Here is a 26379-nt window from a genome sequence, read left to right on the forward strand (position 1 = left end):
TTATTTATTCTCCAACATAATAAATCCATCACATTTATACAACAGAAATACATTACAAATCATGACAAATCTACTATTTGTATCCATTTTTTGACCTTCCATATTCCTTCCGCATCGACTCCATCCTTTCTTTTGTCCCATAAATAAATGAAGTATAATTTCCCCAACACCATTCGCACGCTGTCCCTCTCACTTACATCCTTCCTCTTGAACACATACACATTCCTTACATCCCACAACACTTCCTTCACTCACGCCATAAACAGCCACAACAGTCTCTCTCTCACACTGCCTCTCACACCTAAACCAAACATAAGTAACTCAAAGGATATGAAATTAGCTCCTGTTATTTCCTTACATAACGGCCTAAGTCTCCGCAGCACATTCTGTGCATGGCTGCAATTCCAAAATACATGAACCACATTCTCACATCCACCGCACCCCTCTCTCGGACATCTCTCACTCCTCACCAAACCTCTCACACGCTGAAACTCTCGCACCGGTAACACGCCATGCAGACTCTGCCATACAATCTCACTCTGCCTATTACTCATCCCATCCATCCGCACTTTCTTCCACACTCTCTCCACATTCACTCTGCTAACAGAATTAATATCAGACACCTCATCCTTACTCTCAATCATTTGTTTCACCATTCGCTTATTTTTAAGTACATTCACTTCACAGTCATCCAACTCAAACTTCGCCACGAAACATACTGTCCATTCATACCACTTGGGGATCTGGAAAGCAACTGGTTTCCTCAAGTCATATCCACAGCATTTCATGCGCACAAACCATCTCCCTGCTAGGTACCTCATCATGCACGCCCCTTTGGTGGTTTTTTGCAACATGCTTAAGAGAAAAACTACGCTGTTGCATCCAAAGTATGCCTCCAGATTTGGGAAGCCCATTCCTCCTCTCTCCCAACTCTTATACACTACCTCCCTCCTCAGACGTTCCATTTTGGACCCCCAGAAGAAAAGAAACAAAGTTCTGCTCAGCCTCCTCTGCCCCATGTATCCCGGAGGGAAAACTAATGCTACATATAGGAAAATGGGCAAAATTACGCTCTTTATTATTACAATTTTGCCAATCATAGTGAGATTGCGCAATTTCCAAAAATTTAGCCTATTCTCCACCGTCTGTCTTGCATCCTCCCAGCTCTCTTCCCCCTTTAAATTGTTATTGAACTTAATACCTAAGATTTTAATTGGCCCAGACACATTTTTTAAACCTATATCTGCATTCACTCCAGTCTCACCAAACACCTTGCACTCACTTTTGTCCCAGTTAACGCGGAACGCAGACGTACCACAAAACACAGACACTAACAGCTTCACTCTCCTCACTGCACTCTCAGACTCACACATCACACACACATCATCCATATACGCACATACCTTCAGCTCTCTGCCGTCACTACCTGGGATGTGGATCCCCCTCACCATCTTATCCTGTCTTATTAGACATAGTAACGGTTCCATGGCACAGATGAAAACCACAGCCGACAGCGGACACCCCTGACGCACACCAGACATCACATTCACTCTCCTTCCAACCTTCCCATTCACTAACATACTACTATAAATCCTTTCATACAGACTCCTCACTCGCTCTACAAACATACCCGGGAACCCCATACACACCAACACTCGGAACAAGAATCCATGTGACAACCTATCATACGCTTTTTCAAAGTCCAAGCTCACCGCATACACACTCTTCTTTCGCTCCTTACAATCTCCCAGACAATCCCGCACCAGACACAGACTCTCATGCACCCTCCTACCAGGCACCGCACAGTACTGGTCCTCGCTCACCACGCTCTCCACTACCGCACGCATCCGATTTGCAATTATTTTAGCATAGATTTTATAATCCACATTTAGAAGCGTAATCGGGCGCCAATTCTTTAAATTCTTCAGATTGCCCTTCTTGGGTATTAATACAACCAGTCCACCTCGCATACTTTCAGCTACATCCACATTCACCCACATGTACTGGCACACTTCACACACATCTTTCCCTATCACACTCCACAGCATACGATAATATTCAATGGGTAACCCATCCATACCGGGAGTTTTATTAGCGGCCATACTCTGGACCGCCTCCCACACCTCTTTAGCAGTAATACCTCGTGTGACGGACACTTGCTCCGCCTCCCCTAACTTGTTTTCAAGTGTAGTTAACACGTCACCCTCCAGGACTTCATCCCTCCATTTTTCTTTATACAACGCCTCATAGAAGGATGCTACCTCTTCATGTACCTCCTCCCCTCTCACTTCCCCTCCTGTCTCCTTCTCTATTATTTCAAAGGTAGGTTTTTTTGAGAACACTTTTTTAAAGAAAAACCGCGAACATGTCTCATCATGCAGCATCTTGTCTAATTTAGCGCGGTACATTATGCTCTTCCCTTTTTCCACTATCAAATTATTTATCTGTCTTCTGGTTTTCAAGATGTCTTCTTGCACGTCTTTTCCGCTATCGCGCAATTTCATCAACAAGCTTAGTCTGTTGCCAAGCCTCACGTACTCTGCCTTCCTTTCCCTGGCTACTCTGTATCCTACCGACTTGAAAAAGGCTTTAGTTTTCCCCTTTACCCAGTCCCACCAGTCTAAGATATTTACAAAATCCTCCTTTCTTTCTCTCCACTTCCTATACAGACCTTCATATTGCTTTTTTATGTCCTGTCCCTCTAGAAGTTTCAGGTTTAGCTTCCAGACTCCCCTCCCCCACGGAACACTGTTCCCCACCTCCACCCCACATAACAAGCACTCATGGTCTGAGAATAGCGCCATCTCTTGAACATAACTTGTAGCAGATATGCTTTCTGATAAAAAACAATAATCAATTTTGGAGTGGACCCCACCCCTGTCCGCATGGTAAGTGTTTAACTGAGGGGATATGCCACACGCCTGCTGGATATCCCTCAAACGAAAATCAGAACATAATTCAAATAAAACTTTTGCAGATACATCAAATGCTTTCTTAGAGATGTCGCAATTCATGTCCCCTATGAGGACGGTGGGTATTCTTCCCTGCATGAATAACTTAATTTTGTTGAATAGAGCACTCCTCTCTTGCTTCTCCGCAGGTGCATACACATTAATAACACGGAATTGTGTACCTCTATATAACAGTGCTGCAGAAATGCATCTTCCCGCCTCAATTATTTCGCTACTCTGTAGCGCCAACTCTCTGGAGTTAATCAGTATGCCGACTCCATCGTTTTTGTTATATGTACTCCCAGACCACACAGCAGCACCATAAGGCCATTCTGACAGGCTGACATCAGTGTCTATACCACACTCCTGCAAACAAAGCAAATCAGCATTTTTCTGATGCAAAAAACTAAAAATTGCTGCCCTTCTGGCCTTTGATTTAAAAACGCGCACGTTCTGGGAACATATATTCAAAACCATAATTAATATACTTTTGCAGAAAAATATCTTAGTTCATGCAAAAACCTCATAATAAATGTCATACACTTATATGCCTTCCACTTAAAGTGGCTAAACCACTAAATACACAGGTTATACACATGGTGGCTCATTTTATCAGTCCTCGCCACTCTCACCCGAGCACTCGAGGTCTTGCGCCAAAGTCTCAAAAGGATTACTGACCTCCATGAGCGTCTCTTTGCTTTTGGTGCATCTTCTTTTTTTGGCTGTGTTCTTTCCAGCCACCTCCACAAACTCCTCCTCACTGGAGTCATTCAGTCCACCACCTCCACCCTCCCTCTTACTCAGGACTGTCTCAGGAGAGGAAAACTCCTCAATGTTCCCTGAAGGGTTAATGGGGCTGTCCACCTCCTCAATAATCTCCTCCAGCTGTCTGATAAATCCAACCACCTGCTCTTCAGGAGTAGCACTCCCAACATGCGGCCTCTCAGGTACTTTCTGGGTATCCACTTTCCTCTTTATGTCCTCCTCTTTTCCTGCTTTACCAGACACAGACGCAGCTGCAGCTCTCACTGCCTTGGCTCTGACTGGAACACCGGGTGCAACTCTCTCAGCAGCTCCCTGCTCAGGCTGGACAGGCACCTCGTTAGCCACAGCTGATGGCTGAGGTTTTGCAGCTGCCACACCTGCAGCAGCATTCACCTTTCTCTTAATTTCCTCCTCTTTTGCTGCTTTACCAGACACAGACGCAGCTGCAGCTCTCACTGCCTTAGCTCTGACTGGAACACCAGGTGCAATCCTCTCAGCAGCTCCCTGCTCGGGCTGAACAGGCACCTCGTTAGTTGCAGCTGATGGTCGAGGTTCTGCAGCAGCCACACTTGCAAACGTGTTCAATTTGCTGGCTGCTCCTTCCTCAGGGGGTCGCCGCCAGCCACCAAAACCACCATTCGCCGGGCAATCTTTCACCATATGTTCAGACGACCCACATAGGTCACACCGCCTTGGCTTAGGGCAGTCACCAGCATGGTGCCCCACGCCCTTGCAGTTTCTGCACACCAGGCCCTTGGTACAGTCCGCTTTTATATGGCCAAACTGTTCACAATTCCGGCAATAGGTCGGCTGTCCTGCATAATGTAAGTAGCCACGGTAGCCAGCGATAGAAAAATTTGCAGGGGGGTGCATCACTCCCCCAATGCGACTTGGGTTCCTCTTCAGTCTCACAATAAATTTATATTTACAGTTGAAGATTCCCAAAATGTTCTTTTGTTTTTCACCTCCACGCACATGGTCACAATACTGCTCTAAGAAGCTGAAGATAAGGCCCACATCCGTGTAAGGGTTAAACACATGAACAGTCACTATCTTCTCCTGCAAGCCGAACAGGGGGGTTATTTTAACCCCGTTAAGGAGCTCAGTGTCTCTCTGACTTCGCAGCCATTCAAACACGTTTAAACATGCCCCTTCATCACAAAAAGTGACATCGTATTGCCCCTGACGGGGAAAGTCCTGCACGCTGTAAATCTCCTCCAATGGTACATCACCTTTTTCCAGCAGTATGTCCCGGACGATGTAAACCACATTATTCTTCAGGCTGCTCGTGGACTCCACCTCAAACCGGATAGTGTTCTTAATTCCATACATTCTGTCAGGTAACTGTCGGTGTAACACCACAGATAAAGCGATCCTTCTCACTGGGAAAACCCCAGCACACCCACAGCCCGCAGCCAAGACCAAGCTTTACACTTGGTCTTAGCCAAAAGGCCGAGAAGCGATAACCCGTAACGGGTTTCACCTGTAGCCCGGTCCGCCCAACTCCACTTCCAAGGCTTGAGGCAACACGCTCAGCCAGCACTCTGGGCGCACCCACAATGCACCCAGGCAGCTGGGAGAGCTAGTAAAACTTTCCATAGCCCCGCCTCACGCCTTCTCAACCGCGCCCAGCCTCACACCCTCAGTCCTTCCTCTTGCACCGTGCTCACGCATCCTAGGCTTGCAGAGCCTGCTGCTGCTGCAGGACTCGTCAGCTCCCTACAAAGGATGGTTAAGCCGGCGATGACACTAGAAGCAAGCACTAGTTTGTCTCTGAAGGTGCGTCGGTCGGTCGGTTGGAGGGATCTCTTCGGCCGGCCGCATTTCCAGTGGGGACGGATGGAAACTTTTTACCTAAAATAAGGGAAATTGGCTTCGGCCCCATAGGGCTTTATTGCCTTCCCCTGGGCCAGCATTAGTAGACCCTAGTAAGGAGAATATTAGAGCGGCATGGTCATCCGAAGAACTTAAAAACATACAGCAGGCCTTTTTTGCCCGCCCGCCATACATACATACATACATACATACATACATATTTTATATTTTTTTTACATATATACATTATATATATATATACATACATACATACATATACACACATATACACACACACACATACAATCTTAAATCTATCTTTAATCTATATCTACAAAATCTGTAATTTAGAAATAATCCATATCTATATTCTACATAATTAATAAAGATAGATAGATAGACTCACTCACATACATGCATACATACATACATACTGTATGCAATTGAGCCAGGTGTTTGGAAGGCTGACGATGTCACTCCTTTGTGATGTCATGAGCCAGGTGTATGGCAGGCTGATGTCCCTCCATTGTGATGTCATCAATTTAGAAGCATTAATACCGGGCTTGGCAGCCATTTCAGTCAGTCTCTGCTGCAGCTGGGAGACGGGAGATGGTCTTTATTTCCACCAAGAAGCTGCGGAACTACCGGTAACTGCATCATTTTTATTTTATTCAATATAGGTTTTATTGGTTTCATGGAGGGGGGGAAACTTTTGCCTTATCTCAAAGCAATGTAAAATTAACTTTGACAATGAAACTTAATAAATCAATTTCGAGTTGAACTATATCATGTTTGTCTGTGATATTTTATAAGGTCTACAAACAGGGGAATGAGGGGAGGGTAAGGGGGGGGGAGTGGTAAGGGAGGGTAGGTATCTATGACACGGGAGAAAGAGAAAATAAAACAAAAAGGAGGGGGGGGGGCGGGCTCCGGAATTGTTGTTTCTATTTACGATTGTGGTTTAAACGTGTTACTCACATGTCCCTGTCTGTAACCACTTGGTAAATAGGGGTGAGCTCCGGGCATCTATCCATATCGCCCAGGTGTGATACAATTTATCATAGCCTGACGGCTCATCTAGAAGCCTCATTCTCTCCATACGCTCTATTTCGTGGATCATTGTTATTTTTAGTGGAGTGCATTTTTTATGCAGCACACAAGGGGGAGACAGCGGCCTACCAAAATCGAGTTGGCTGCTGCTGTGGCTTTCTTTTTTTTAAAAAAAGGTAGGTTCCGTTCTTCCATGGTGAGGAATAGGCAGGGAGGTTCCGTTTTTGCCAGCTGGGGAATGCTTATAGGCAAGGCCTTATCCCTGGTGGTGCATGTAACGTCAGACCACGTTTTAGACATGCAGCAGCATTCAGTCAGTGGCTGACAAACGAGCTCCATGCAAGTTTACATTAAACAGACACATTTCTTTCTTTACTGTATTGACTGCGGTCTGTAATCGAGCGGTTGAACTGTTTCTGTGACAATGCATTGAATAAAGCAATACATCCTTGTAAAGTAGACGTCCGTTCGTTGGAGTTCTTGTCTCCCCGAGTGTTGCTCCATCTCTAAACGTTGGCCTGGATCTTCATGGACGAATACTGCCCATCCCACGTGGAGCGTGTATCTCAGCCTGCGTGGAGTGCTGCAGTCAAATGAGGTATTCCGTGCTACATAGCAAGCCTTGGGCCTGTGTGATTGGGGGTCCGCTGCTGTCTGTCCACTCTGAAGCGTGCATCCGGGGCCGGCCACTTTTCGACTACCAGCGACTGCAGGTCACACACACAGGCTGGTTGGAATGGCCTAGCATTATCCTGATCCGGAGGTGTAACTTGAAGCTGCGGGGCCCCAGTACAAAGTCTGGAACTGGGCCCCCAAACTATAAAGCTTCATTGATAGCATTGGTTTACAATGTGGGGAAGAGAGACTTTATGGGCCCCCTGGGGCTCCGGGCCCCCTGCACATACACCCATGACCCGAATACGTGGAGCATACAGACGCAGGCTGCCAGGATACGCTGTGCCTGCCCGATGTTTCCAACTTGGCTATTAGCGCAGCGGTAGGTACGAACTATAGAGTGCGGCTGCCATATGAACTGGTGTGTGTGTGTGTGTGTTGTTTTGCTTCCAGTTGTACCTGTGCTGTGCACACTCTGGCAGACGCAGCTGCTCAGTGGATACAATGTTGCGAGCAGACGGACTGAGTGTCAATCAAAGTGCTTGGGCGGTGGTAGCAGCAGCCGCCACAGCTGCGCTGCACCTCTTGCTCGTCGGTTTTGTTTTTCTGCTTTTGGAAACTGTTGTAGGAAAGGGGGTGCACCGGTCCTGGAGGTACTGCAATACCAGGTCAATGCGTGGAGTGGACAGAGCAAGCTCTTTTTCCAGCTCCCTGTTCTAAAAATCCATTTAATATATGGTCCCCAGATAGGGGACGTATCAGATATTAAACTGATAAGAACAGATTTTTTTTTTTAAGTTGACAAACCCTCCACAAGGGGGGGTGTTTTTATTTGCACAACATATATTTACATAGACGCTTTAAAAATGCTTATCAATAGTACATTAAAACATATTAAATAACACATTAAAACATACCATTTAAAACATTCGTCTACATAATATACATTAAAAAATACAGAACAAATTAAAAATCACATAAAAGGGCACTTGGTGGCATCAGATTATGGAGCTCCATTCTGCTAAAAGCCATTTTCTTGCTAAAACAGGAAAATTTTTCTTGTCTACTAAAAAGTACTGGTGCATCTCATTAAGAGTAATTGATAAAATGTCCTTCACAGATAAAACTTCATGTTTAAAAACTAGAATATTTCTGGTTTTCCATAGAGCTGCTTTGACCGAATTGACCATCTTCCATGCCATAATTCTTTGAGTCTGTGTGGGGCATTCCAGGCATCCATATAAAACGGCATCCAATGTAAGTCTCTTAAGTCCGGTAATCTTTCTCATGAGCGGCAATATTTTTGTCCATACTTTCTTGGCGATAAAACAAGTCCATATAAGGTGTAGTGTTGTCTCTTCTTCTGGGCATCCGGGTCTTGGGCATGCGGCAGTGTTGGTCAAACCTCTACGATGCTGGAATGCCCGGCATGGAAGACAGTCATGGACGCAGCTCCAGGCCAGATCTTTCTGTGAATTAAAAATATAGTGGTTAACCATCATCCAGGTCTCTTTACTCTTTTTTTCGTTAAAATTACTCACTTGTACATAAAAACCACTTTCTTTTATGGTTTTTAAAATGCCTTTACTATTCATTAAAATTTGCACACTTTTGCCAGTAAAATTATATAAAATCACTATTTTTTCTAAAATCTTATACTCACGGGGCAAGTTAAAAGAATAAGGGGAATTTAAAACCGTGTGGAACCATCCATTCCTCCTCATAAAATAGCCAGTGTTGTATCGTAAAAAATAAGACCAATAGTGATTTTTAAAAAGAGCACCAATACACAAACTAAAATACTTCGTATATAAAAAGGCTTTAAAATCAGGGAAATCTTTTCCTCCCATCTCCTTCGGCTTCATTACGATTTCCCTGCTGAGTTTTTCCATCTTGGAGCTCCATAAGAATGTGAAGCATGCCTTTACAATTTTATTAAAAACTCTGCCTGGAGGGGGAAACACTAAGCTTAAATACAGTAAAATGGGTAAAATCACGGCTTTTGTGACTAAAACCTTCCCCTCCATGGTCAGCTGCCGCATGCTCCACATACAAATTTTCTTATTGACTTTCTGTGCCACCAAGTCCCAACTATTAAGACCTCTGTTGTCCTCGTTGAAGGAGACACCTAAAATTTGCACTGAGTCGGACACAGGAATGGGGACATCTGACAATGGCAGGTCCCCGATGTTTAAAATACTACTCTTGTTAAAATTTACCTTAAAACCCGAGGCGCAGCAATAAAACTCAATTTGCCTTGATGCTCTCTGGATTGACAGGGTGTCCCTTCCAAGTATTGCCACATCGTCCATGTACCCCACTACTTTGGCCTCGATCCCCCCCCCCCGCCGGGCAGGGGGATCCCTCGGATCAGCTTGTCCCGTCGGATTGTACATAAAAGAGGCTCTAGGGCGCAGATAAAAAGTAGTGGGGACAAGGGACACCCCTGCTTCACCCCGGAATTTAAAAGTACTTCCTGTGTCCTAAAACCATTGACTAAAATTCTGCTTGTGCAATTATCGTAAAACGCTTTAAGAGACAATAAAAAACCTTCCGGTATACCCATTCTCTCTAAAACCTTAAAAAGATAAAAATGTGACACTCGGTCAAAGGCTTTCTCGAAGTCTATTGTTAAAATAGCCATTTGACCTTGTCTTGATTTTGTGTCACTAATAACATCTTTGATCAGGTTAAGATTCTCCCATATGCTCCTCCCGGGCACCCCACAGACCTGGTTGGGGTGTACAATTTTGCTTACTACGGTCTTTAGTCTGTTCGCACATATTTTGGCCATTATTTTGTAGTCACTGTTCAGAAGGGTGACCGGTCTCCAGTTTTTGATGTCAGTTTTGTCTCCTTTCTTGTATAAAAGAGACACGTCACCCTTCCTCCAGGACCCCGGGAGGGCTTTAGATATAAAAACTTCAATAAAAAGGGAGAAGAGGTCATCCTTAAAAATACCAAAAAAGGTGACATAAAACTCTATGGGTATACCATCGGGCCCAGGCACCTTACCTGGTTTAAAACTCTTAATAGTCTCTAAAATCTCCTGTTCTGTGATGTCCCTTGATAAAATCTCACGAGAACCAGGATCTAAAACGTCAGTGATCTCCTTCAACGAGTCATTCATAAAATCAATGTCAACAGGTTTAGTATTAAAAAGATCCGCATAAAACTCATACACTTTCTTTAAAATACCCTGTATGTCCTTGGTGCCATCGAGACCATCGAGGACTGTGCGCTTGTCTCTTATCTTCTTGAAGAAGTACCTGGAGCAGGTTTCATTTTCCTCCAGATGTTGTACTTTAGAGCGGAAGATTATTTCTTTTCCCCTCTGCTCCAGGCACCGGGCGATCTCTTTCTTCACCTCGATGATCTCGTGGTCCACCTCTATATCATGTTCACGGAACTTATACAGGGTCTGCAGGCGAGTGTTCAGGTTGGAATAAAATGTACGTTTTTCTTTAGCCTTGGCGATCCCAACCTTGATAAAAAAGTTTTTAATTTTTTGCTTCATCATCTCCCACCACTGGCTGGTGGGAGTGTTGGGATCTTTCACTCGCCTGCAGTCTTTATAAAAAGTGATAAAATCGGATAAAACCTGCGGATCTTCTAAAAGGGACACGTTAAACTTCCAGGCATTTTTACCGGATTTCCTCTTTAAAACGGTATCAACTTTAAAATATAAAAGCTTATGGTCAGAGAAAATGTTGGTAAAAGAATCACATCTAAAAGGCAGTACTTGATAAGAACAGAACATAAAATCTATCCTGGAGCTGCAGATCTTGTTGCTCCAGGTGACGCCGGCTTCCTCTGATGCGTTGGGATTGCATTTCTTAAAAGCATCAGTGAGCTTGGTGTCTAAAATCAGATTTTTTAACATAGAAGAGGTCTTATCATAATTTCTGCTCACTGAGCTAGAAAGCCGGCGTTCCCCCTTTAAAATACAATTAAAATCCCCTGCTAAAATCAGGGGGTCAGAATCATTAATAAAAAGGGGTAAAATCTCTAGCATCTCTGCTCGCTCTTTCTTATCAGCTGATCCATAAAAGTTTAAAAACTGCCACTTTATACCATTGATAAAAGCCTTGACCAATAAAACTCTGCCTGGTAAAATTTCATTAATAACGTCAATTAAAACGTTCCCTTTAAAAAGAATGGCGACCCCCACCGATCTGGTCTCGTTAGAGCCGGACCAGACCGACGGTCCATGTACCCAGTCCTCTTGGTATTTTTTGTAGTTTGCTCTATGCGGGATCCCGCACTCCTGCAGGAAAAATACGGAGGCAGCAAAGATAGTCAGGTAGTTGAAGAGGGCGACCCTCCTCACGTGGCTCTCGATACTTCTGACATTAAAAGTGAGTCCCGACAGAGCAGCCATTGGAGACTAGGATATACGTGGGTCTTCAAAAGTCTCCGGGCAAGCCAAAGACCTCGCTAGCACTCTCACACCCCCCCGCATCCGAATCTATCGAGAACGGCGATGCTGGAGAGGAACCCACTCCACTTAGTGGACCCCCGACGGTGCCCGAGAGAGGGATTTGCGTTAGATCCCATACCGATTCTATTCCTTCCGGAAACTCCAAGGGGGCCAGCAGGCCGGCTCCCGTGCTTATTTCTGTCCCCTCCGCCGGGGTGGGTACTTGGCTCACTTGCGTTTCTGTGCCCTCGGAGGTGGCACCCCGCGCCCCCTCCTGGCCGGGAGGGGGAGGGGCCTTCTGGGATGACACAGCAGGGGGTACTTCCCCCGGGTCCTCCGACTTCGTCGGGATCTTCGGGGTTCCCCCCTGCACCACCTCCGAATAAAGCTTGCCTCCTGAGCCTTTCCGCCGTTTCTGCGTTGCGGCCGCTGTGCCCCCTGGGTCCTCCACCTCGGGCACCGCTTGAGCGGGCATCTTCGGAGGGCCTGGACCGGCTTCCCCGGCCCTACTACCTCTACCGGTTTCCCGGGAGGGAGAGCCTGTCCGCCGGTCACTCACCCTCCTTTTGATGCTCCGCTGCTCCTTACCACTCTGGGGGGGTCCACTGGAGACCTCCATCTCCTCAGGTTCCTCTCCCTGGGGGGGTGCTGCTTGGTCATCTGGCTGCCCTGGCTGCTCTTTGGGTCCGGGTCGCCCTTGCTGCTCCGTCTTCTGTGCTCTGTGGGGGCAAAACGTGTAGAGGTGACCAACACTGCCGCAAAAATAACATCCTTTCCCTTTCTGACATTGACTAGTTTCGTGATCCGTGCCCCCACACTTCTTACAGGTGCTCGCACAGGAATCCTTATGGTGACCGTATTGTGAACAAATCCTGCAGAAGTCGGGCATTCCCGCAAAGTACAGGTCGCCATTCACTTTGCCCAATTTAAAACGCGCTGGCGGCAAGATCACTCCCCCCGGCCAACTGGGGTCACTTATACACGTGGCCTGGAAACGCCACTTTGAGGTCCAGATACCAAACTCGTTCATAATTTTTCCCATACATCTGACGGATTTAAAATAGCGTAGAAGGAAATCCTCAACCTCTTTAACGTCAATGTAGGGTGAATACATCTTAATCACCACGAGTTTAGTTATGTCGAGGACGTGCTCGACCAGCAAGACCCCCTCAAGCTTCGGATCTTTCTTCTCTGGGATGGCCGCCACCAGATCTCGAAATATGCCAGTTTCTGTTAGGGTAACGTCATAGATCGGTCGCTTGGGGTAGTCTTGGATCGCTAGAATCTCTCTCTTTTGCACATTAAATGCTCCTTGTAGCACGTCCTCAACCACATACCTCAGGCCACGTGTATCCGCATTATTTGTAAAAGAGACACGTACTGTGTTCTTAATCCGCGCATATGCCGGTATTTCTTGTGGGCTTTCGCCCATGTTTGTAGAATGGAAAAGTCACAAAACCGCTTTTGTGACACAACAAAAGTAGCGCCCTCCTCTGGCCCGGAGACCAGAAGAGGCAGGGGGATCGCGACTCGTTTACCCTGGGACTAATCCCTCTCCCCGATAGCAGCAGGCGGGTGAAGCCCACCGGAGTGGGCGATCCCGCCAGGCAGAGGAGAGGGGTACCCGAGTTACCTTCTGACTAAGACCGCCTGTACCAGGTACACTTGATCTTAGCCAAAAGGCCGAGAAGCGATAACCCGTAACGGGTTTCACCTGTAGCCCGGTCCGCCCAACTCCACTTCCAAGGCTTGAGGCAACACGCTCAGCCAGCACTCTGGGCGCACCCACAATGCACCCAGGCAGCTGGGAGAGCTAGTAAAACTTTCCATAGCCCCGCCCCACGCCTTCTCAACCGCGCCCAGCCTCACACCCTCAGTCCTTCCTCTTGCACCGTGCTCACGCATCCTAGGCTTGCAGAGCCTGCTGCTGCTGCAGGACTCGTCAGCTCCCTACAAAGGATGGTTAAGCCGGCGATGACACTAGAAGCAAGCACTAGTTTGTCTCTGAAGGTGCGTCGGTCGGTCGGTTGGAGGGATCTCTTCGGCCGGCCGCATTTCCAGTGGGGACGGATGGAAACTTTTTACCTAAAATAAGGGAAATTGGCTTCGGCCCCATAGGGCTTTATTGCCTTCCCCTGGGCCAGCATTAGTAGACCCTAGTAAGGAGAATATTAGAGCGGCATGGTCATCCGAAGAACTTAAAAACATACAGCAGGCCTTTTTTGCACGCCCGCCATACATACATACATACATACATACATACATACATACATATTTTATATTTTTTTTACATATATACATTATATTTATATATACATACATACATACATACACACACACACACACACACACACACACACACACACACACATATACACACATATACACACACACATACAATCTTAAATCTATCTTTAATCTATATCTACAAAATCTGTAATTTAGAAATAATCCATATCTATATTCTACATAATTAATAAAGATAGATAGATAGACTCACTCACATACATGCATACATACATACATACTGTATGCAATTGAGCCAGGTGTTTGGAAGGCTGACGATGTCACTCCTTTGTGATGTCATGAGCCAGGTGTATGGCAGGCTGATGTCCCTCCATTGTGATGTCATCAATTTAGAAGCATTAATACCGGGCTTGGCAGCCATTTCAGTCAGTCTCTGCTGCAGCTGGGAAACGGGAGATGGTCTTTATTTCCACCAAGAAGCTGCGGAACTACCGGTAACTGCATCATTTTTATTTTATTCAATATAGGTTTTATTGGTTTCATGGAGGGGGGGGAAACTTTTGCCTTATCTCAAAGCAATGTAAAAATAACTTTGACAATGAAACTTAATAAATCAATTTCGAGTTGAACTATATCATGTTTGTCTGTGATATTTTATAAGGTCTACAAACAGGGGAATGAGGGGAGGGTAAGGGGGGGGGGGGAGATGTAAGGGAGGGTAGGTATCTATGACACGGGAGAAAGAGAAAATAAAACAAAAAGGAGGGGGGGGGGCGGGCTCCGGAATTGTTGTTTCTCTTTACGATTGTGGTTTAAACGTGTTACTCACATGTCCCTGTCTGTAACCACCTAGTAAATAGGGGTGAGCTCCGGGCATCTATCCATATCGCCCAGGTGTGATACAATTTATCATTGCCTGACGGCTCATCTAGAAGCCTCATTCTCTCCATACGCTCTATTTCGTGGATCATTGTTATTTTTAGTGGAGTGCATTTTTTATGCAGCACACAAGGGGGAGACAGCGGCCTACCAAAATCTAGTTGGCTGCTGCTGTGGCTTTCTTTTTTTTAAAAAAAGGTAGGTTCCGTTCTTCCATGGTGAGGAATAGGCAGGGAGGTTCCGTTTTTGCCAGCTGGGGAATGCTTATAGGCAAGGCCTTATCCCTGGTGGTGCATGTAACGTCAGACCACGTTTTAGACATGCAGCAGCAGCATTCAGTCAGTGGCTGACAAACGAGCTCCATGCAAGTTTACATTAAACAGACACATTTCTTTCTTTACTGTATTGACTGCGGTCTGTAATCGAGCGGTTGAACTGTTTCTGTGACAATGCATTGAATAAAGCAATACATCCTTGTAAAGTAGACGTCCGTTCGTTGGAGTTCTTTGCTCCCCGAGTGTTGCTCCATCTCTAAACGTTGGCCTGGATCTTCATGGACGAATACTGCCCATCCCACGTGGAGCGTATATCTCAGCCCGCGTGGAGTGCTGCAGTCAAATGAGGTATTCCGTGCTACATAGCAAGCCTTGGGCCTGTGTGATTGGGGGTCCGCTGCTGTCTGTCCACTCTGAAGCGCGCATCCGGGGCCGGCCGCTTTTCGACTACCAGCGACTGCAGGTCACACACACAGGCTGGTTGGAATGGCCTAGCATTATCCTGATCCGGAGGTGTAACTTGAAGCTGCGGGGCCCCAGTACAAAGTCTGGAACTGGGCCCCCAAACTATAAAGCTTCATTGATAGCATTGGTTTACAATGTGGGGAAGAGAGACTTTATGGGCCCCCTGGGGCTCCGGGCCCCCTGCACATACACCCATGACCCGAATACGTGGAGCATACAGACGCAGGCTGCCAGGATACGCTGTGCCTGCCCGATGTTTCCAACTTGGCTATTAGCGCAGCGGTAGGTACGAACTATAGAGTGCGGCTGCCATATGAACTGGTGTGTGTGTGTTGTTTTGCTTCCAGTTGTACCTGTGCTGTGCACACTCTGGCAGACGCAGCTGCTCAGTGGATACAATGTTGCGAGCAGACGGACTGAGTGTCAATCAAAGTGCTTGGGCGGTAGCAGCAGCCGCCACAGCTGCGCTGCACCTCTTGCTCGTCGGTTTTGTTTTTCTGCTTTTGGAAACTGTTGTAGGAAAGGGGGTGCACCGGTCCTGGAGGTACTGCAATACCAGGTCAATGCGTGGAGTGGACAGAGCAAGCTCTTTTTCCAGCTCCCTGTTCTAAAAATCCATTTAATATATGGTCCCCAGATAGGGGACGTATCAGATATTAAACTGATAAGAACAGATTTTTTTTTAAGTTGACAAACCCTCCACAAGGGGGGGTGTTTTTATTTGCACAACATATATTTACATAGACGCTTTAAAAATGCTTATCAATAGTACATTAAAACATATTAAATAACACATTAAAACATACCATTTAAAACATTCGTCTACATAATATACATAAAAAAATACAGAACACATTAAAAATCACATAAAAGGGCACTTGGTGGCATCAGATTATGGAGCTCCATTCTGCTAAAAGCCATTTTCTCGCTAAAACAGGAAAATTTTTCTTGTCTACTAAAAAGTACTGGTGCATCTCATTAAGAGTAATTGATAAAATGTCCTTCACAGATAAAACTTCATGTTTAAAAACTAGAATATTTCTGGTTTTCCATAGAGCTGCTTTGACCGAGTTGACCATCTTCCATGCCATAATTCTTTGAGTCTGTGTGGGGCATTCCAGGCATCCATATAAAACGACATCCAATGTAAGTCTCTTAAGTCCTGTGATCTTTATCATGAGCGGCAATATTTTTGTCCATACTTTCTTGGCGATAAAACAAGTCCATATAAGATGTAGTGTTGTCTCTTCTCCTGGGCATCCGGGTCTTGGGCATGCGGCAGTGTTGGTCAAACCTCTACGATGCTGGAATGCCCGGCATGGAAGACAGTCATGGACGCAGCTCCAGGCCAGATCTTTCTGTGAATTAAAAAGATAATGATTAACCATCATCCAGGTCTCTTTACTCTTTTTTTTGTTAAAATTACTGACTTGTACATAAAAACCACTTTCTTTTATGGTTTTTAAAATGACTTTACTATTCACTAAAATTTGCGCACTTTTGCCAGTAAAATTATATAAAATCACTATTTTTTCTAAAATCTTATACTCATGGGGCAAGTTAAAAGAATAAGGGGAATTTAAAACCGTGTGGAACCATCCATTCCTCCTCATAAAATAGCCAGTATTGTACCGTAAAAAATAAGACCAATAGTGATTTTTAAAAAGAGCACCAATACACAAACTAAAATACTTCGTATATAAAAAGGCTTTAAAATCAGGGAAATCTTTTCCTCCCATCTCCTTCGGCTTCATTACGATTTCCCTGCTGAGTTTTTCCATCTTGGAGCTCCATAAGAATGTGAAGCATGCCTTTACAATTTTATTAAAAACTCTGCCAGGAGGGGGAAACACTAAGCTTAAATACAGTAGAATGGGTAAAATCACGGCTTTTGTGACTAAAACCCTCCCCTCCATGGTCAGCTGCCGCATGCTCCACATACAAATTTTCTTATTGACTTTCTGTGCCACCAAGTCCCAACTATTAAGACCTCTGTTGTCTTCGTTGAAGGAGACACCTAAAATTTGCACTGAGTCGGACACAGGGATGGGGACATCTGACAATGGCAGGTCCCCGATGTTTAAAATGCTACTCTTGTTAAAATTTACCTTAAAACCCGAGGCGCAGCAATAAAACTCAATTTGCCTTGATGCTCTCTGGATTGACAGGGTGTCCCTTCCAAGTATTGCCACATCGTCCATGTACCCCACTACTTTGGCCTCGATCCCCCCCCCGCCGGGCAGGGGGATCCCTCGGATCAGCTTGTCCCGTCGGATTGTACATAAAAGAGGCTCTAGGGCGCAGATAAAAAGTAGTGGGGACAAGGGACACCCCTGCTTCACCCCGGAATTTAAAAGCACTTCCTGTGTCCTAAAACCATTGACTAAAATTCTGCTTGTGCAATTATTGTAAAACGCTTTAAGAGACAATAAAAAACCTTCCGGTATACCCATTCTCTCTAAAACCTTAAAAAGATAAAAATGTGACACCCGGTCAAAGGCTTTCTCGAAGTCTATTGTTAAAATAGCCATTTGACCTTTCCTTGACTTGGTGTCACTTATGCAGTCTTTTATGAGGTTAAGATTCTCCCATATTGCCCTCCCGGGCACCCCACAGACCTGGTTGGGGTGTACAATTTTGCTTACTACGGTCTTTAAACGATTTGCACATATTTTTGCCATTATTTTGTAGTCGCTGTTCAGAAGGGTGATCGGTCTCCAGTTCTTGATGTCCGTCTTGTCTCCTTTCTTGTATAAAAGAGACACGTCACCCTTCTTCCAGGACCCCGGGAGGGCTTTCGACATAAAAACTTCTGTTAAAAGGGAGAAGAGGTCATCCTTTAAAATACCAAAAAAGGTGACATAAAACTCTATGGGTATACCATCAGGACCAGGCACCTTACCTGGTTTAAAACTCTTAATAGTCTCTAAAATCTCCTGTTCTGTGATGTCCCTTGATAAAATCTCACGAGAACCAGGATCTAAAACGTCAGTGATCTCCTTCAACGAGTCATTCATAAAATCAATGTCAACAGGTTTAGTATTAAAAAGATCCGCATAAAACTCATACACTTTCTTTAAAATACCCTGTATGTCCTTGGTGCCACCGAGATCATCGAGGACTGTGCGCTTGTCTCTTATCTTCTTGAAGAAGTACCTGGAGCAGGTTTCATTTTCCTCCAGATGTTGCACTTTGGAGCGGAATATAATTTCTTTTCCCCTCTGCTCCAGGCACCGGGCGATCTCTTTCTTCACCTCGATGATCTCGTGGTCCACCTCTATATCATGTTCACGGAACTTATACAGGGTCTGCAGGCGAGTATTCAGGTTAGAATAAAATGTGCGTTTTTCTTTGGCTTTGGTGATCCCAACTTTGATGAAGAATGTTTTGATTTTTAGCTTCATCTTCTCCCACCACTGGCTGGTGGGAGTGTTGGGATCCTTCACTCGCCTGCAATCTTTATAAAAAGTGATAAAATCGGATAAAACCTGCGGATCTTCTAAAAGGGACACGTTAAACTTCCAGGCATTTTTACCGGATTTCCTCTTTAAAACGGTATCAACTTTAAAATATAAAAGCTTATGGTCAGAGAAAACATTGGTAAAAGAATCACATCTAAAAGGCAGTACTTGATAAGAACAGAACATAAAATCTATCCTGGAGCTGCAGATCTTATTGCTCCAGGTGACGCCGGCTTCCTCTGATGCGTTGGGATTGCATTTCTTGAAAGCATCAGTGAGCTTGGCGTCTAAAATCAGATTTTTTAACATAGATGAGGTCTTATCATAATTTCTGCTCACTGAGCTAGAAAGCCGGCGTTCCCCCTTTAAAATACAATTAAAATCCCCCGCTAAAATAAGGGGGTCAGAATCATTAATAAAAAGGGGTAAAATCTCTAGCATCTCTGCTCGCTCTGTCTTATTTGCTGATCCATAAAAATTTAAAAACTGCCATTTAATACCATTGATAAAAGCTTTGACCAATAAAACTCTGCCTGGTAAAATTTCATTAATAGCATCAATTAAAACGTTCCCCTTAAAAAGAATGGCGACCCCCGCCGACCTGGTCTCGTTAGAGCCGGACCAGACCGACGGTCCATGTACCCAGTCATCTTGGTATTTTTTGTACTGGGCTCTATGCGGGATGCCGCACTCCTGCAGGAAAAAGACGGAGGCAGCAAAAATAGTCAGATAGTTGAAGAGGGCGACCCTCCTCACGTGGCTCTCGATACTTCTGACATTAAACGTGAGTCCCGATAGAGCAGCCATTGGAGACTAGGAAATATGTGGGTCTTCTTAGAAGTCTCCGGGCAAGCCAAAGACCTCGCTGACACTCTCACACCCCCCCGCATCCAAATCTATCGTGAACGGCGATGCTGGAGAGGAACCTACCTCACTTAGTGGACCCCCAACGGTGCCCGAAAGAGGGATCTGTGTAAGATCCCATATTGACTCTATCTCGCTCGGAATCTCCATGGGGGCTAGCTGGTCAGCTCCCTTGTCCGTTTCTGTCCCCTCTGTCGGGGTGGGTACTCGGCTCGTTCCTGTCTCTGCCTCCTCGGAGGTGGCTTCCCGCGCCCCCTCCTGGCCGGGAGGGGGAGGGGCCCTCTGGGATGACGCCGCAGGGGGTACTTTCCCCGGGTCCTCCGCGCTCGTCGGAATCTCCGGTGTTCCCCCCTGCACCACCTCCGAGTATAGCCTACCACCTGAGCCTTTCCTCCTTTTTAAAACTGCGGCCGTGCCCCCAGGGTCCTCCGCCTCAGGCACCGTTTGAGCGGGCATCGTGGGAGGGCCTGGACCGGCTTCCCCGGCTCTTCTACCTCTACCAGTTTCCCGGGAGGGAGAGCCAGTCCGCCGATCACTCACCCTCCTCTTGATGCTCCGCTGCTCTTTACCGCTCTGGGGGGGTCCACCCGAGACCTCCATCTCTTCAGGTTCCTCTCCCTGGGGGGGTGCTTTCTGGTTCTCTGGCTGCCCTGGCCGCTCTTCGGTTTTGGGTCGCCCTTGCTGCTCCGTCTTCTGTGCTCTGTGGGGGCAAAACGTGTAGAGGTGACCAACACTGCCGCAGAAATAACAACCTTTGCCTTTTTTACACTCGCTTGTCTCATGATCAGTGCCCCCACATTTCTTACAAGTACTCGCACAGGAATCTTTTTGGTGACCGTATGTTGAACAAACCCTGCAGAAGTCGGGCATTCCCGCAAAGTACAGGTCGCCATTCACTTTGCCCAATTTAAAACGCGCGTGCGGTACGATCACTCCCCCTGGCCAACTGGGGTCACTTACACACGTGGCCTGGAAACGCCACTTCGAGGTCCAAATACCAAACTCGTTCATAATCTTTCCCATACATCTGACGGATTTAAAATAACGTAGCAGAAAGTCCTCGACCTCTTTCACGTCAGTGTAAGGAGAATACATCTTAATCACCACGAGTTTGGTTATGTCAAGGACGTGCTCGACTAACAAGACTCCCTCCAGCTTCGGATCTTTTTTCTCCGGTATAGCAGCCACTAGGTCACGGAAAATGCCATTTTCTGTAAACGTCACGTCATAGATCCTACGCTTTGGGTAGTCTTGTATAGCCAGTATTTCTCGTTTTTGCACGTTAAAAACGCCTCTAAGCACGTCCTCGACCACATACCTCAGGCCACGTGTGTCCGCACTATCCAAAAAAGAGACACGTATCGTGTTCTTGATCCGCGCATAAGCCGGTATATCGCCTGGGCTTTCGCCCATTTTTAGAATGTGTTGTGGTCACAAAAACCGCTTCTGTGACAACCAACAAACTAAGCGCCCTCCTCTGGCCCGGAGACCAGAAGAGGCAGGGGGATCGCGACTCGTTTACCCTGGGACTAATCCCTCTCCCTAATGGCAGCAGGCGGGTGAAGCCCACCGAGGTGGGCGATCCCGCCAGGCAAAGGAGAGGGGTACCCGAGTTACCTTCTGGCTAAGACTTCCTGTACAAAGTACACTTGATCTTAGCCAAAAGGCCGAGAAGCGATAACCCGTAACGGGTTTCACCTGTAGCCCGGTCCGCCCAACTCCACTTCCAAGGCTTGAGGCAACATGCTCAGCCAGCACTCTGGGCGCACCCACAATGCACCCAGGCAGCTGGGAGAGCTAGTAAAACTTTCCATAGCCCCGCCCCACGCCTTCTCAACCGCGCCCAGCCTCACACCCTCAGTCCTTCCTCTTGCACCGTGCTCACGCATCCTAGGCTTGCAGAGCCTGCTGCTGCTGCAGGACTCGTCAGCTCCCTACAAAGGATGGTTAAGCCGGCGATGACACTAGAAGCAAGCACTAGTTTGTCTCTGAAGGTGCGTCGGTCGGTCGGTTGGAGGGATCTCTTCGGCCGGCCGCATTTCCAGTGGGGACGGATGGAAACTTTTTACCTAAAATAAGGGAAATTGGCTTCGGCCCCATAGGGCTTTATTGCCTTCCCCTGGGCCAGCATTAGTAGACCCTAGTAAGGAGAATATTAGAGCGGCATGGTCATCCGAAGAACTTAAAAACATACAGCAGGCCTTTTTTGCCCGCCCGCCATACATACATACTTTATATTTTTTTTACATATATACATTATATATATATATATACATACATACATACATACATACATACACACACACATATACACACATATACACACACACATACAATCTTAAATCTATCTTTAATCTATATCTACAAAATCTGTAATTTAGAAATAATCCATATCTATATTCTACATAATTAATAAAGATAGATAGATAGACTCACTCACATACATGCATACATACATACATACTGTATGCAATTGAGCCAGGTGTTTGGAAGGCTGACGATGTCACTCCTTTGTGATGTCATGAGCCAGGTGTATGGCAGGCTGATGTCCCTCCATTGTGATGTCATCAATTTAGAAGCATTAATACCGGGCTTGGCAGCCATTTCAGTCAGTCTCTGCTGCAGCTGGGAGACGGGAGATGGTCTTTATTTCCACCAAGAAGCTGCGGAACTACCGGTAACTGCATCATTTTTATTTTATTCAATATAGGTTTTATTGGTTTCATGGAGGGGGGGGGGGGGAAACTTTTGCCTTATCTCAAAGCAATGTAAAAATAACTTTGACAATGAAACTTAATAAATCAATTTCGAGTTGAACTATATCATGTTTGTCTGTGATATTTTATAAGGTCTACAAACAGGGGAATGAGGGGAGGGTAAGGGGGGGGGAGTGGTAAGGGAGGGTAGGTATCTATGACACGGGAGAAAGAGAAAATAAAACAAAAAGGAGGGGGGGGGGGCGGGCTCCGGAATTGTTGTTTCTCTTTACGATTGTGGTTTAAACGTGTTACTCACATGTCCCTGTCTGTAACCACTTGGTAAATAGGGGTGAGCTCCGGGCATCTATCCATATCGCCCAGGTGTGATACAATTTATCATAGCCTGACGGCTCATCTAGAAGCCTCATTCTCTCCATACGCTCTATTTCGTGGATCATTGTTATTTTTAGTGGAGTGCATTTTTTATGCAGCACACAAGGGGGAGACAGCGGCCTACCAAAATCGAGTTGGCTGCTGCTGTGGCTTTCTTTTTTTTAAAAAAAGGTAGGTTCCGTTCTTCCATGGTGAGGAATAGGCAGGGAGGTTCCGTTTTTGCCAGCTGGGGAATGCTTATAGGCAAGGCCTTATCCCTGGTGGTGCATGTAACGTCAGACCACGTTTTAGACATGCAGCAGCAGCATTCAGTCAGTGGCTGACAAACGAGCTCCATGCAAGTTTACATTAAACAGACACATTTCTTTCTTTACTGTATTGACTGCGGTCTGTAATCGAGCGGTTGAACTGTTTCTGTGACAATGCATTGAATAAAGCAATACATCCTTGTAAAGTAGACGTCCGTTCGTTGGAGTTCTTTGCTCCCCGAGTGTTGCTCCATCTCTAAACGTTGGCCTGGATCTTCATGGACGAATACTGCCCATCCCACGTGGAGCGTATATCTCAGCCCGCGTGGAGTGCTGCAGTCAAATGAGGTATTCCGTGCTACATAGCAAGCCTTGGGCCTGTGTGATTGGAGGTCCGCTGCTGTCTGTCCACTCTGAAGCGCGCATCCGGGGCCGGCCGCTTTTCGACTACCAGCGACTGCAGGTCACACACACAGGGTGGTTGGAATGGCCTAGCATTATCCTGATCTGGAGGTGTAACTTGAAGCTGCGGGGCCCCAGTACAAAGTCTGGAACTGGGCCCCCAAACTATAAAGCTTCATTGATAGCATTGGTTTACAATGTGGGGAAGAGAGACTTTATGGGCCCCCTGGGGCTCCGGGCCCCCTGCACATACACCCATGACCCGAATACGTGGAGCATACAGACGCAGGCTGCCAGGATACGCTGTGCCTGCCCGATGTTTCCAACTTGGCTATTAGCGCAGCGGTAGGTACGAACTATAGAGTGCGGCTGCCATATGAACTGGTGTGTGTGTGTGTGTTGTTTTGCTTCCAGTTGTACCTGTGCTGTGCACACTCTGGCAGACGCAGCTGCTCAGTGGATACAATGCTGCGAGCAGACGGGCTGAGTGTCAATCAAAGTGCTTGGGTGGTAGCAGCAGCCGCCGCCACAGCTGCGCTGCACCTCTTGCTCGTCGGTTTTGTTTTTCTGCTTTTGGAAACTGCTGTAGGAAAGGGGGTGCACCGGTCCTGGAGGTACTGCAATACCAGGTCAATGCGTGGAGTGGACAGAGCAAGCTCTTTTTCCAGCTCCCTGTTCTAAAAATCCATTTAATATATGGTCCCCAGATAGGGGACGTATCAGATATTAAACTGATAAGAACAGATTTTTTTTTTAAGTTGACAAGCCCTCCATATGGGGGGCGTTTTTATTTGTCCAACACATATTTACATAGACGTTTTGTCAATTATTAAAAACAGTACATTAAAACATATTAAACAACACATTAAAACATACCATTTAAAACATTCGTCTACATAAAATACATGTTAAAAATACAGAACAAGATAATATCACATAAAACGGCCTTTGGTGGCATCATATTATGGAGCTCCATTCTGATAAAAGCCATTTTCTCGCTAAAATCGGGAAATTTTTCTTATCCACTAAAAAGTACTGGTGCATCTCATTAAGAGTAATGGCTAAAATGTCCTTCACAGTTAAAATTTCATGTTTAAAAACTAAAATGTTTCTGGATTTCCATAGAGCTGCTTTGACCGAATTGACCATCTTCCATGCCATAATTTTCTGAGTCCGTGTGGGGCATTCCAAGCATCCATACAGGACGGCATCTAATGTTAGTCTCTTGAGTCCTGTTATCTTAATCAGTAGCGGCAACATCTTAGTCCATACTCTCTTTGTTATGTAGCAGGTCCACATCAGGTGGGTCGTCGTCTCTTCTCCTGCACATCCGGGTCTTGGGCATGCGGCAGTGCTGGTCAAACCTCTACGATGCTGGAATGCCCGGCATGGAAGACAGTCATGGACGCAGCTCCAGGCCAGATCTTTCTGTGAATTAAAAATATAATAATTAACCATTGTCCAAGTTTCTTTGCTTTGTCTTTCGTTAAAATTACTTACTTGAACATAAAAACCACTTTTCTTAATATCCTTTAAAATGACTTTACTATTCATTAAAACTTGTGGGCTTTTGCCAGTAAAATCATATAAAATCGCTATTTTCTCTAAAATCTTGTATTCTCCGGGCAGATTAAAAGAGTAAGGGGAATTTAAAACCGTCTTGAACCAATTGTTCCTCCTCATAAAATAGCCTGTGTTATACCGGATAAAATAGGACCAATAGTGGTTTTTAAAAAGAGCACCAATACACAAACTAAAATACTTTGTATATAAAAAGGCTTTAAAATCAGGGAAATCTTTTCCTCCCATCTCCTTCGGCTTCATCACGATTTCCCTGCTTAGTTTCTCCATCTTGGAGCTCCATAAAAATGTGAAGCATGCTTTAACAATTTTATTAAAAACTCTGCCAGGAGGGGGAAACACTAAACTCAGGTACAATAAAATCGGTAAAATCACAGATTTGGTGATTAAAACCTTCCCCTCCATGGTCAGCTGCCGCATGCTCCACATACAGATTTTCTTGTTTATCTTTTGTGCCACCAAGTCCCAGCTGTTAAGACCTCTGTTATCCTCGTTGAAGGAGACTCCTAAAATCTGCACTGAGTCGGACACAGGAATGGGGACATCTGACAATGGCAGGTCCCCGATGTTTAAAACACTACTTTTGTTAAAATTGACTTTAAAACCCGAGGCGCAGCAATAAAACTCAATTTGTCTAATAGCCTTCTGGATCGACAGGGTGTCCCTTCCGAGGATTGCCACATCGTCCATGTACCCCACTACTTTAGCCTCGATCCCCCCGCCGCCGGGCAGGGGGATCCCACGGATCTGCTTGTCCCGCCGTATGGTGCATAAAAGAGGCTCTAATGCGCATATAAAAAGTAGTGGGGACAAGGGACACCCCTGCTTCACCCCGGAGTTTAAAAGCACTTCCTGTGTCCTAAAACCGTTGACTAAAATTCTACTCGTGCAGTTGTTGTAAAATGCTTTTAAAGACAATAAAAACCTTCCGGTATACCCATTCTCTCTAAAACCTTAAAAAGATAAAAATGTGACACGCGGTCAAAGGCTTTTTCAAAGTCGATAGTTAAAATTGCCATTTTTCCGCTTCTTGATTTTGTGTCACTAATACAATCTTTGATCAGGTTAAGATTCTCCCATATTGCCCTCCCGGGCACCCCACAGACCTGGTTGGGGTGTACAACTTTGCTTATTACGGTCTTGAGGCGGTTTGCACATATTTTTGCCATTATCTTGTAGTCGCTGTTGAGAAGGGTGATCGGTCTCCAGTTCTTGATGTCCGTCTTGTCTCCTTTCTTGTATAAAAGAG

General features: G+C 45.8%; 2 non-coding genes and 1 pseudogene across 2 annotated transcripts; all 3 read right to left on the reverse strand.

Moving 5' to 3' along the window:
- Positions 1-7827: 7827 nt before the first annotated feature.
- On the reverse strand, positions 7828-8017 carry LOC136573929 (U2 spliceosomal RNA). The gene has a single exon (XR_010786130.1). It is a non-coding gene; the product is annotated as a U2 spliceosomal RNA (small nuclear RNA).
- A 7987-nt stretch (positions 8018-16004) lies between these two features.
- LOC136573925 (U2 spliceosomal RNA) lies at positions 16005-16192 on the reverse strand. The gene has a single exon (XR_010786127.1). It is a non-coding gene; the product is annotated as a U2 spliceosomal RNA (small nuclear RNA).
- A 7949-nt stretch (positions 16193-24141) lies between these two features.
- LOC136574053 (U2 spliceosomal RNA) lies at positions 24142-24319 on the reverse strand (annotated as a pseudogene).
- Positions 24320-26379: the final 2060 nt, after the last annotated feature.

This window comes from Eleutherodactylus coqui, chromosome 7 (assembly GCF_035609145.1).
Source record: "Eleutherodactylus coqui strain aEleCoq1 chromosome 7, aEleCoq1.hap1, whole genome shotgun sequence".
NCBI lineage: Eukaryota > Metazoa > Chordata > Amphibia > Anura > Eleutherodactylidae > Eleutherodactylus > Eleutherodactylus coqui.